The 10,720-nt window shown below is 42.7% G+C and overlaps 1 protein-coding gene across 1 annotated transcript in view; it reads right to left on the reverse strand.

The window, feature by feature from the left end:
* Nucleotides 1-10,171, reverse strand: part of LOC148003499 (disks large homolog 5-like) — a 35,005-nt gene extending 24,834 nt beyond the window's left edge. Inside the window, exon 1 of the mRNA XM_087568757.1 lies at nucleotides 10,023-10,171. The gene's annotated coding sequence lies outside the window, so the exon portion shown is untranslated. The remainder of the gene's footprint in view (nucleotides 1-10,022) is intronic.
* Nucleotides 10,172-10,720: the final 549 nt, after the last annotated feature.

A 10,720-nucleotide genomic window follows, 5' to 3' on the forward strand; every position in this document is an offset into this window, starting at 1 on the left:
AGATTTCAGTTTAGAAAGCACTTCCTTCAAAGTGGAGCAGACTGAGATTGCCAAGTCCTTTTCGTGGCTCCGGGGACTTGGGTCTGACCAGGGATGAGGAGGAAATGAAGAATGACATTGGACACCCATAGATGGGGAAGGCTGGGTCCGTGAGCTGGAGAAAATGCAGCATCCCAGAAGCTCAGCATGTTTATTATATAGAGTTGGCCAGGAAGCAGGGCTGTTGCACAGGGAAGCAAGGAGGTGGGCATTACATGCAGATAAACAAGGAGGGGAGGACTATGCATATGTAACTGACAAGGGGCAGATTTAGCTAATCTCAGTAGGAGCAGTCTCTGCAGGGAACAGTCTTCAGGCTGTAAATATACAGATGGGGCCAGGGAGAAAGGTAGAGTTGACTTTTTCTGCACACACTATCAATGCCATCCTGAGAAGGCTTTGTTGTCTCTGAGTCTCAAGGGGCATGGGGGCCTTTGCCTTTTCCCCATGGATAAACGGCATTGGGTCCATGGCATGGTCATATCAGGTTTACAGCACACATCCACTCAGGGCTGCACTTCCTCAGGGCTTCCTCTGCTCCCACAGTGAGATCTCAAAAGAAAAACAGAAACCAAAGAAAAAATGTGCTCAGTTAACTGGTTAATTCCCTAAAGTATACAGATCCAGTGTCCTAACTAGGACTTCTTCAAAGGCTACAGAAAATCCTGTGGACCTAAAGTAAGCAAGAAAAAAAAAACCCAAAGACCCTTCGTCCCCCAAAAGATGAATGGGAGAAAAAAATTATTAAAGGTTTTCATAGAAAATTGTTTAAGAAAAACACACGGGAATTATACTTAATAGAGTTAGTGTGCTGAGATGTGAGACCCACTCACAACATGCAGCATTTGGAAGTCTCAGACAACTTAACAGAAGAGGACTCCTAAATGTTCGTTGTGACCACTCTCCACATACTACTCACAGCTTAATACTAACCTCCATAATTGAGTTGGGGACAGTGTTCACCATAGCAGATAATTGAAGCATTAGTGCACACAGACACACAGACACACACAAACACACACACACAAAACACACACACACAAACACACTCACACACACAAAACACACACAAAACACACACACTCACTCACACTCACACATACACTCACAAACATACACACACACTCAAACACACACACAAAAAACACACACTCACACACCCTCACACATACAGTCACACACATACACACACACTCAAACACAAGCACACACACATACACACACCCTCACACATACACACACACAAAACATACCAAACACACACACACTCAGTAGCACACACAAGAGAAATGTATATTCTATGAAATTTCTTGGTGTATTTTTATTTGTAAGCCTCAATGCTGGAGTATTCTTGGTTTTGCATAAAGTGGGGGGAAAAGTCAGGCTTCATTTTCCCCCTTTTGAAATGACAGATATCTGTGTGTTAAACAGACTCTGATGGCTGTCCAGGCTGCCTCGGCCTATTTGACAGCATCCAGGTCACCTTGGTCTGGACAGTGGTTGTTCTTCTTATTGGCAACTGGTTTGCATCAGAAGAATTTTTCACATCCTTACCAATATTAGAAGATTGGTGACACAAGCAGCTTGACAAACAGTAAAATTATTGTGGTTTTGCCTTTCTGGAGGACATTAAAATTTACATGGTTTGCATATGGCTTTTTTTTCTTAGCATTTAGTCCTGCTTTAGTGCTGTTCAAATGTGGCCATGCAGCCAGCATCCCTTTGCTCCAGGCTCTCAGCACCCCATTCCTGTCACTGATCTGATACATACTTGGTCCCAGAGATTGACAGCAGAGGGACTTGACACACAGCGTCCACTCTGCTTCACTGCATTGATTTTTGTAAATTCTTTACAATGGCTATTTCTTTTTTTTTTTAATTAAATTGAGTATTTCTTATATACATTTCTGTTATTCTGTTTCCCGCTTTCCGGGCAAACATCCCCCTCCTCCCTCCCATTCTTTATGGGTGTTGCCCTCCCCATCCTCCCCCCATTGCCGCCCTGCCCCCAACAATCTAGTTCACTGGGGGTTCAGTCTTAGCAGGACCCAGGGCTTCCCCTTCCACTGGTGCTCTTACTAGGATATTCATTGCTACCTATGAGGTCAGAGTCCAGGGTCAGTCCATGTATAGTCTTTAGGTAGTGGCTTAGTCCCTGGAAGCTCTGGTTGCTTGGCATTGTTGTACATATGGGGTCTTGAGCCCCTTCAAGCTCTTCCAGTTCTTTCTCTTCAACGGGGGTCCTATTCTCAGTTCAGTGGTTTGCTGCTTGCATTCGCCTCTGTGTTTGCTGTATTCTGGCTTTGTCTGTCAGGAGTGATCTACATCCGGCTCCTGTCGGCCTGCACTTCTTTGCTTCATCCATCTTGTCTAATTGGGTGGCTGTATATGTATGGGCCACATGTGGGGCAGGCTCTGAATGGGTGTTCCTTCTGTGTCTGTTTTAATCTTTGCCTCTCTATTCCCTGCCAAGGGTATTCTTGTTCCCCTTTTAAAGAAGGAGTGAAGCATTCACATTTTGATCATCCTTCTTGAGTTTCATGTGTTCTAGGCATCTAGGGTAATTCAAGCATTTGGGCTAATAGCCACTTATCAATGAGTGCATACCATGTGTGTTTTTCTGTGATTGAGTTACCTCACTCAGGATGATATTTTCCAGTTCCGACCATTTGCCTACGAATTTCATAAAGTCATTGTTTTTGATAGCTGAGTAATATTCCATTGTGTAGATGTACCACATTTTCTGTATCCATTCCTCTGTTGAAGGGCATCTGGGTTCTTTCCAGCTTCTGGCTATTATAAATAAGGCTGCAATGAACATAGTGCAGCACGTGTCTTTTTTATATGTTGGGGCATCTTTTGGGTATATGCCCAAGAGAGGTATAGCTGGATCCTCAGGCAGTTCAATGTCCAATTTTCTGAGGAACCTCCAGACTGATTTCCAGAATGGTTGTACCAGTCTGCAATCCCACCAACAATGGAGGAGTGTTCCTCTTTCTCCGCATCCTTGCCAGCATCTACTGTCACCTGAGTTTTTGATCTTAGCCATTCTCACTGGTGTGAGGTGAAATCTCAGGGTTGTTTTGATTTGCATTTCCCTTATGACTAAAGATGTTGAACATTTCTTTAGGTGTTTCTCAGACATTCGGCATTCCTCAGCTGTGAATTCTTTGTTTAGCTCTGAACCCCATTTTTTAATAGGGTTATTTGTCTCCCTGCGGTCTAACTTCTTGAGTTCTTTGTATAGTTTGGATATAAGGCCTCTATCTGTTGTAGGATTGGTAAAGATCTTTTCCGAATCTGTTGGTTGCCATTTTGTCCGAACCACAGTGTCCTTTGCCTTATATAAGCTTTGCAGTTTTATGAGATCCCATTTGTCGATTCTTGATCTTAGAGCATAAGCCATTGGTGTTTTGTTCAGGAAATTTATCCCGTGCCCATGTGTTCCAGATTCTGCCCTAGTTTTTCTTCTATTAGTTTGAGTGTGTCTGGTTTGATGTGGAGGTCCTTGATCCACTTGGACTTAAGCTTTGTACAGGGTGATAAACATGGATCAATCTGCATTCTTCTACATGTTGACCTCCAGTTGACCCAGCACCATTTGCTGAAAATGCTATCTTTTTTCCATTGGATGGTTTTGGCTCCTTTGTCAAAAATCAAGTGCCCATGGGTGTGTGGGTTCATTTCTGGGTCTTCAATTCTGTTCCATTGGTCTATCTGTCTGTCTCTGTACCAATACCATGCAGTTTTTATCACTATTGCTCTGTAATACTGCTTGAGTTCAGGGATAGTGATTCCCCCTGAAGTCCTTTTATTGTTGAGGATAGTTTTAGCTATCCTGGGTTTTTTGTTATTCCAGATGAATTTGAAAATTGTTCTGTCTTACTCTTTGAAGAATTGGATTGGTATTTTGATGGGGATTGCATTGAATCTGTAGATCGCTTTTGGTAAAATGGCCATTTTTACTATATTAATCCTGCCAATCCATGAGCTTGGGAGATCTTTCCATCTTCTGAGGTCTTCTTCAATTTCATTCTTCAGAGTCTTGAAGTTCTTATTGTACAAATCTTTTACTTGCTTGGTTAAAGTCACACCGAGGTACTTTATATTATTTGGGTCTATTATGAAGGGTGTCCTTTCCCTAATTTCTTTCTCGGCTTGTTTCTCTTTTGTGTAGCGGAAGGCTACTGATTTATTTGAATTAATTTTATACCCAGCCACTTTGCTGAAGTTGTCTATCAGCTTTAGTAGTTCTCTGTTGGAACTTTTGCGATCACTTAAATATACTATCATATCATCTGCAAATAGTGATATTTTGACTTCTTCTTTTACGATCTCTATACACTTGACCTCCTTTTGTTGTCTGGTTGATCTGGCTAGAACTTCAAGAACTATATTGAATAAGTAGGGAGAGAGTGGGCAACCTTGTCTAGTCTCTGATTTTAGTGGGATTGCATCAAGTTTCTCTCCATTTAGTTTAATGTTAGCAACTGGTTTGCTGTATATGGCTTTTACTATGTTTAGGTATGGGCCTTGAATTCCTATTCTTTCCAGGACTTTTATCATGAAGGGGTGTTGAATTTTGTCAAATGCTTTCTCAGCATCTAATGAAATGATCATATGGTTTTGATCTTTCAGTTTGTTTATATAATGGATCATGTTGATTGTTTTCCATATATTAAACCATCCCTGCATGCCTGGGATGAAGCCTACTTGATCATGGTGGATGATTGTTTTGATGTGCTCTTGGATTCGGTTTGCCAGAATTTTATTGAGTATTTTTGCGTCGATATTCATAAGGGAAATTGGTCTGAAGTTCTCTTTCTTTGTTGTGTCTTTGTGTGGTTTAGGTATAAGAGTAATTGTGGCTTCATAGAAGGAATTTGGTAGTGCTCCATCTGTTTCAATTTTGTGGAATAGTTTGGATAATATTGGTATGAGGTCTTCTATGAAGGTCTGATAGAATTCTGCACTAAACCTGTCTGGACCTGTGCTCTTTTTGGTTGGGAGACCTTTAATGACTGCTTCTATTTCCTTAGGAGTTATGGGGTTGTTTAACTGGTTTATCTATTCCTGATTTAACTTTGGTACCTGATATCTGTCTAGGAAATTGTCCATTTCCTGCAGATTTTCAAGTTTTGTTGAATATAGGCTTTTATAGTAAGATCTGATGATTTTTTGAATTTCCTCTGAATCTGTAGTTATGTCTCCCTTTTCATTTCTGATTTTGTTAATTTGGACACACTCTCTGTGTCCTCTCATTAGTCTGTCTAAGGGATTATCTATCTTGTTAATTTTCTCAAAGAACCAACTTTTGGTCTGTTGATTCTTTCTATGGTCCTTTTTGTTTCTACTTGGTTGATTTCAGCTCTGAGTTTGATTATTTCCTGCCTTCCACTACTCCTGGGTTTATTTGCTTCTTTTTGTTCTAGAGCTTTTAGGTGTGCTGTCAAGCTGCTGACATATGCTCTCTCCTGTTTCTTTCTGCAGGCACTCAGCGCTATGAGTTTTCCTCTTAGCACAGCTTTCATTGTGTCCCATAAGTTTGAGTATGTCGTACCTTCATTTTCATTAAATTCTAAAAAGTCTTTAATTTCTTTCTTTATTTCTTCCTTGACCAGGTTATCATTGAGTAGAGCATTTTTCAATTTCCACGTATATGTGGGCATTCTTCCCTTATTGTTATTGAAGACCAGTTTTAGGCCTTGGTGGTCCGATAGCAGGCATGGGATTATTTCTGTCTTTCTGTACCTGTTGAGGCCTGTTTTTTGACCAATTATATGGTCAATTTTGGAGAAAGTACCATGAGGAGCTGAGAAGAAGGTATATCCTTTTGCTTTAGGATAGAATATTCTACAAATATCTGTTAAGTCCATTTGGCTCATGACTTCTCTTAGTCTGTCTACGTCTCTGTTTAATTTCTGTTTCCATGATCTGTCCATTGGTGAGAGTGGGGTGTTGAAGTCTCCTACTATTATTGTGTGAGGTGCAATGTGTGTTTTGAGCTTTAGTAAGGTTTCTTTTACGTATGTAGGTGCCCTTGTATTTGGGCATAGAAATTTAGGATTGAGAGTTCATCTTGGTGGATTTTTCCTTTGATGAATATGAAGTGTCCTTCCTTACCTTTTTTGATGAATTTTAGTTGAAAATTAATTTTATTTGATATTAGAATGGCGACTCCAGCTTGCTTCTTCTGACCATTTGCTTGGAAAGTTGTTTTCCAGCCTTTCACTCTGAGGTAGTGTCTGTCTTTGTCTCTGAGGTGTGTTTCCTGTAGGCAGCAGAATGCAGGGTCCTCATTGCATATCCAGTTTGTTAATCTATGTCTTTTTATTGGGGAGTTGAGGCCATTGATATTGAGAGATATTAAGGAATAGTGATTATTGCTTCCTGTTATATTCATATTTGGATGTGAGGTTATGTTTGTGTGCTTTTCTTCTCTTTGTTTTGTTGCCAAGACAATTAGTCTCTTGCTTCTTGTAGGATATAGCCTGCCTCCTTATGTTGGGCTTTACCATTTATTATCCTTTGTAGTGCTGGATTTGTAGAAAGATATTGTGTAAATTTGGTTTTGTCATGGAATATCTTGGTTTCTCCATCTATGTTAATTGAGAGTTTTGCAGGATACAGTAACCTGGGCTGGCATTTGTGTTCTCTTAGGGTCTGTATGACATCTGTCCAGGATCTTCTGGCTTTCATAGTTTCTGGCGAAAAGTGGTGTGATTCTGATAGGTCTGCCTTTATATGTTACTTGACCTTTTTCCCTTACTGCTTTTAATATTCTTTCTTTATTTTGTGCGTTTGGTGTTTTGACTATTATGTGACGGGAGGTGTTTCTTTTCTGGTCCAAACTATTTGGAGTTCTGTAGTCTTCTTGTATGCCTATGGGTATCTCTTTTTTTAGGTTAGGGAAGTTTTCTTCTATGATTTTGTTGAAAATATTTACTGGTCCTTTGAGCTGGGAGTCTTCACTCTCTTCTATACCTATTATCCTTAGGTTTGATCTTCTCATTGAGTCCTGGGTTTACTGTATGTTTTGGACCAGTAGCTTTTTCTGCTTTACATTATCTTTGACAGTTGCGTCAATGATTTCTATGGAATCTTCTGCTCCTGATATTCTCTCTTCCATCTCTTGTATTCTGTTTGTGAAGCTCGTATCTATAGCTCCTTGTCTCTTCTTTTGGTTTTCTATATCCAGGGTTGTTTCCATGTGTTCTTTCTTGATTGCTTCTATTTCCATTTTTAATTCCTTCAACTGTTTGATTGTGTTTTCCTGGAATTCTTTCAGGGATTTTTGTGACTCCTCTCTATGGCCTTCTACTTGTGTATTTATGATTTCCTGGAATTTTTTCAGGGATTTTTGTGACTCCTCTCTATGGGCTTCTACTTGTTTATTTATGATTTCCTAGAATTCTTTCAGGGATTTTTGAGATTCCTCTCTGTAGGCTTCTACTTGTTCTCTAAGGGAGTTAGTTCTTCACGTCTTTCTTGAAGTCCTCCAGCATCATGATCAAATATGATTTTGAAACTAGATCTTGCTTTTCTGGTGTGTTTGGATATTCCGTGTTTGCTTTGGTGGGAGAATTGGGCTCCGATGATGCCATGTAGTCTTGCTTTCTGTTGCTTAGGTTCCTGCGCTTGCCTCTCGCCATGAGATTATCTCTAGTGTTACTTTGTTCTGCTATTTCTGACAGTGGCTAGACTCTCCTATAAGCCTGTGTGTCAGGAGTGCTGTAGACCTATTTTCCTGTTTTCTTTCAGCCAGTTATGGGGACAGAGTGTTCTGCTTTCGGGCGTGTAGTTTTCCCCATCTACAGGTCTTCAGCTGTTCCTGTGGGCCTATGTCTGGTGTTCACCAGGCAGGTCACTTGCAGCAGAAAGGTTGGTCTTACCTGTGGTCCCAAGGCTCAAGTTTGCTCATGGGGTGCTGCCTACAAGCTCTACGCGGGGACAGCAAACAGGAAGATCTGTGCCACCCTTTCCGGGAGCCTCTGTGCACCAGGGTTCCAGATGGCGTTTGGTGTTTTCTTCTGGCGTCAGAGATGTGTGCAGAGTGCAGTCTCTTCTGCTTTCCCAGGCGTTTCTGCCTCTCTGAACGTTTAGGTCTACCTCCCACGGGATTTGGGTGCAGAGAACTGTTTATCCGGTCTGTCCCTTCAGGTTCCAGCAGTGTCTCAGGCGCAGAGGTCCTGCAGCTCCTGGGCCCTCCCCCACCAATACCACCATTTCTTTAACTGGTGATTTCTGAAAAGCTCATCATTTTTTCCATGGGCTTCTACAGTAATGATACTCAGTCTCAGTTTTGTAAGACACAAACAGGCAACTCACACTTCTTTCTTGGCTCCCACAACTGTCAAAGGGAACAACACTGTTGCTGTCCATTGTGCTTCCCTATCAATCCTGCTATGGATGGTAATGAATTCCAGTCTTTTCAATGTGAAAACAGGCCACCACTTGTGGGCAAAGATTATTAAAATTACCCAAACCGGTATATTCTCTAAAATTTTCACATAGCATTTTACTGATATCACAATGTAAATTCACCACAAATATTTAACCAATGAAAATATTGAATAGCTCTGCAAATAGGAGCGATAATCATATATACTTGAAAACAACTATTATGGAAACAAAGGACATACTAGGAGAAAAGATACATCACTAAAAGCTACACAAGCAGCAAAAAAGACACTACATTTCTTGGTTTGAAAGTTAGGTGATACACTTGATCTTTAAAGACAGGCAATGTACTTGATCTTTAAGCCCTTCAACTGTGCCCTGTCCACATAGAAACTGCAGTAGATGACAATCTTTTGTAAGATTTATTTATTTATATGTGAGACAATGCAGCTGTCTTCAGACACACCAGAAGAGGGCATCAGTACTCATTACAGATGGTTGTGAGCCACCACGTGGTTGCTGGCATTTGAACTCAAGACCTCTGAAAGAACACTTGATGCTCTTACCCACTAAGCCATCTCTCCAGCCCTCACAACAGCCTCTTACACAGCATCACAGTGGTCTATTTCACTAGATGGCTCCAGGCTGATAACAGAGAAACTTTCATAGTTCCTGAGCACTTCTGAGTTCAAATACCACCAGTGCTAACTCTGTGCTGTTGGCACATTCTGACCTGTCTCCTAAGGGTTGTCAGCCACAAAAGGGATGGGTTAGCACCAGACAGTATTCACTGCCCAATCCTAAAAACCCCATCAATTCTGAAAAAGCCACATTCCATGCTTGCTCCATATTTGAGGAAGCCAAATGGTTGATCTGGCTCAAGGCTCTACTTTTCTTAGCTCATCAACTTTCTTTTTCCACTTCTTGTCACAAGAAGTATTTTTTTATGCTGCAACTACACTGCAATGTTTGAAGGAAACCACCATAAACTCTGGATGTCACCTCTTGAAATTTAAAATTCACCAAACAATTCGTGGCTTTTTAATCAGCACCATGGAAAATAAATAAAAACAAGCAAAACCATTCCAAAGGAACTTGCAGATCTGGAGGCCTGCTCATAGCAGGCAGGAAAGAATTAAATTATGCAGAACTGTAATCTCTCAGAGCTTTGGAAGCTAAAAAAGAGGAAATCTCTGTTTATGTTCCCTTTCCCCCAGTAATTGAAGGAGTGTATTTTACATCCTCCAAATACAATTTCTTGCAAGGGGCAACCAATTACAAAGTAGATCAGAAGAAATCTATTAAATAATACATTCATTGCCTGAGGTTTTCAGAAAATATTTTCCCACGATCCCCGTCCATTAACAGCACACTCCAGATTACCTCTCCACTCTTTCTCAATGCCATAGGCTTTCCAATCCCTGCTTCAGCTCTCCATACATCCCTGAACCCTCCCTTCCCCTACCCAATGGACTCACTTTGCATTGCCTCCTTCTGCCACTGCTTTCCCAGGACAGGGGGACCAGGTGGGGGGGGGGGCGGAGCCAGAACCAGGCAAGTAGGGACGCGGGTCTCCTACCTACCTTGATTCTGCTGCTCTGGCGGTGCAGCCCGCCCTGCTTGCTGCTTGCTGTCCCTGGGGACCAGAGCGGAGGTCGGGCTAGGGGTCCGCGCGAGCACCACGCCTCCAGGTCCCCTGGCAGGGCTGGCCTGGGCTTCGTCCCTGGACACTGAAGGCTGCAGTCTCTGTTTGAAACCCCGCCGCTATCATAGCGCGCCTGCCCTAGGCCGAGCTGACCCCCAACGCCTTTAAGGCCCGCTTCCCTGGCTGCTTCTTCTGCTTTTTCTTTTCTTTTTGTCTTTCTCTTTTTGTTCGCGACGTGGCGCCTGCGAAGAGCTCGCTTCCAGGAAGGAGGACATCGTGCAGGCAGAATCACCTCTGGGCCCTGCCGGGATTGGAGAGGGAGAGAGAGGAGTCAGCTTGGGCGGCGGCGCCCTGACTGCAGGCACCTGCTGATGGAAAACTCGCCCAGGCACACGCGCTGCTGCGGGTGCCAAATATAACGCGGGCGCCCGGTCCCCTCAGGCCCTGCGCTCACCCACGAGATCCGCGTGCCCTGAGGCCTGGCTCGGGCGCGGTCGAACGGCGGGGTGGGAAGGACACGTGTGCCCACTCCAAGGTGCAGGCAACCTGTTGAGGCGCAACACTGGGAAGCGCGTGGTGCTGAGCTCCTGGCTCAGTCCAGGTGGGTCAGTCCCCTCTCAGGGCTCTGGGGAGGCT

This window comes from Rattus norvegicus, chromosome 9 (assembly GCF_021556685.1).
Source record: "Rattus norvegicus strain SHRSP/BbbUtx chromosome 9, alternate assembly SHRSP_T2T, whole genome shotgun sequence".
NCBI classification, from domain to species: Eukaryota; Metazoa; Chordata; class Mammalia; order Rodentia; family Muridae; genus Rattus; species Rattus norvegicus.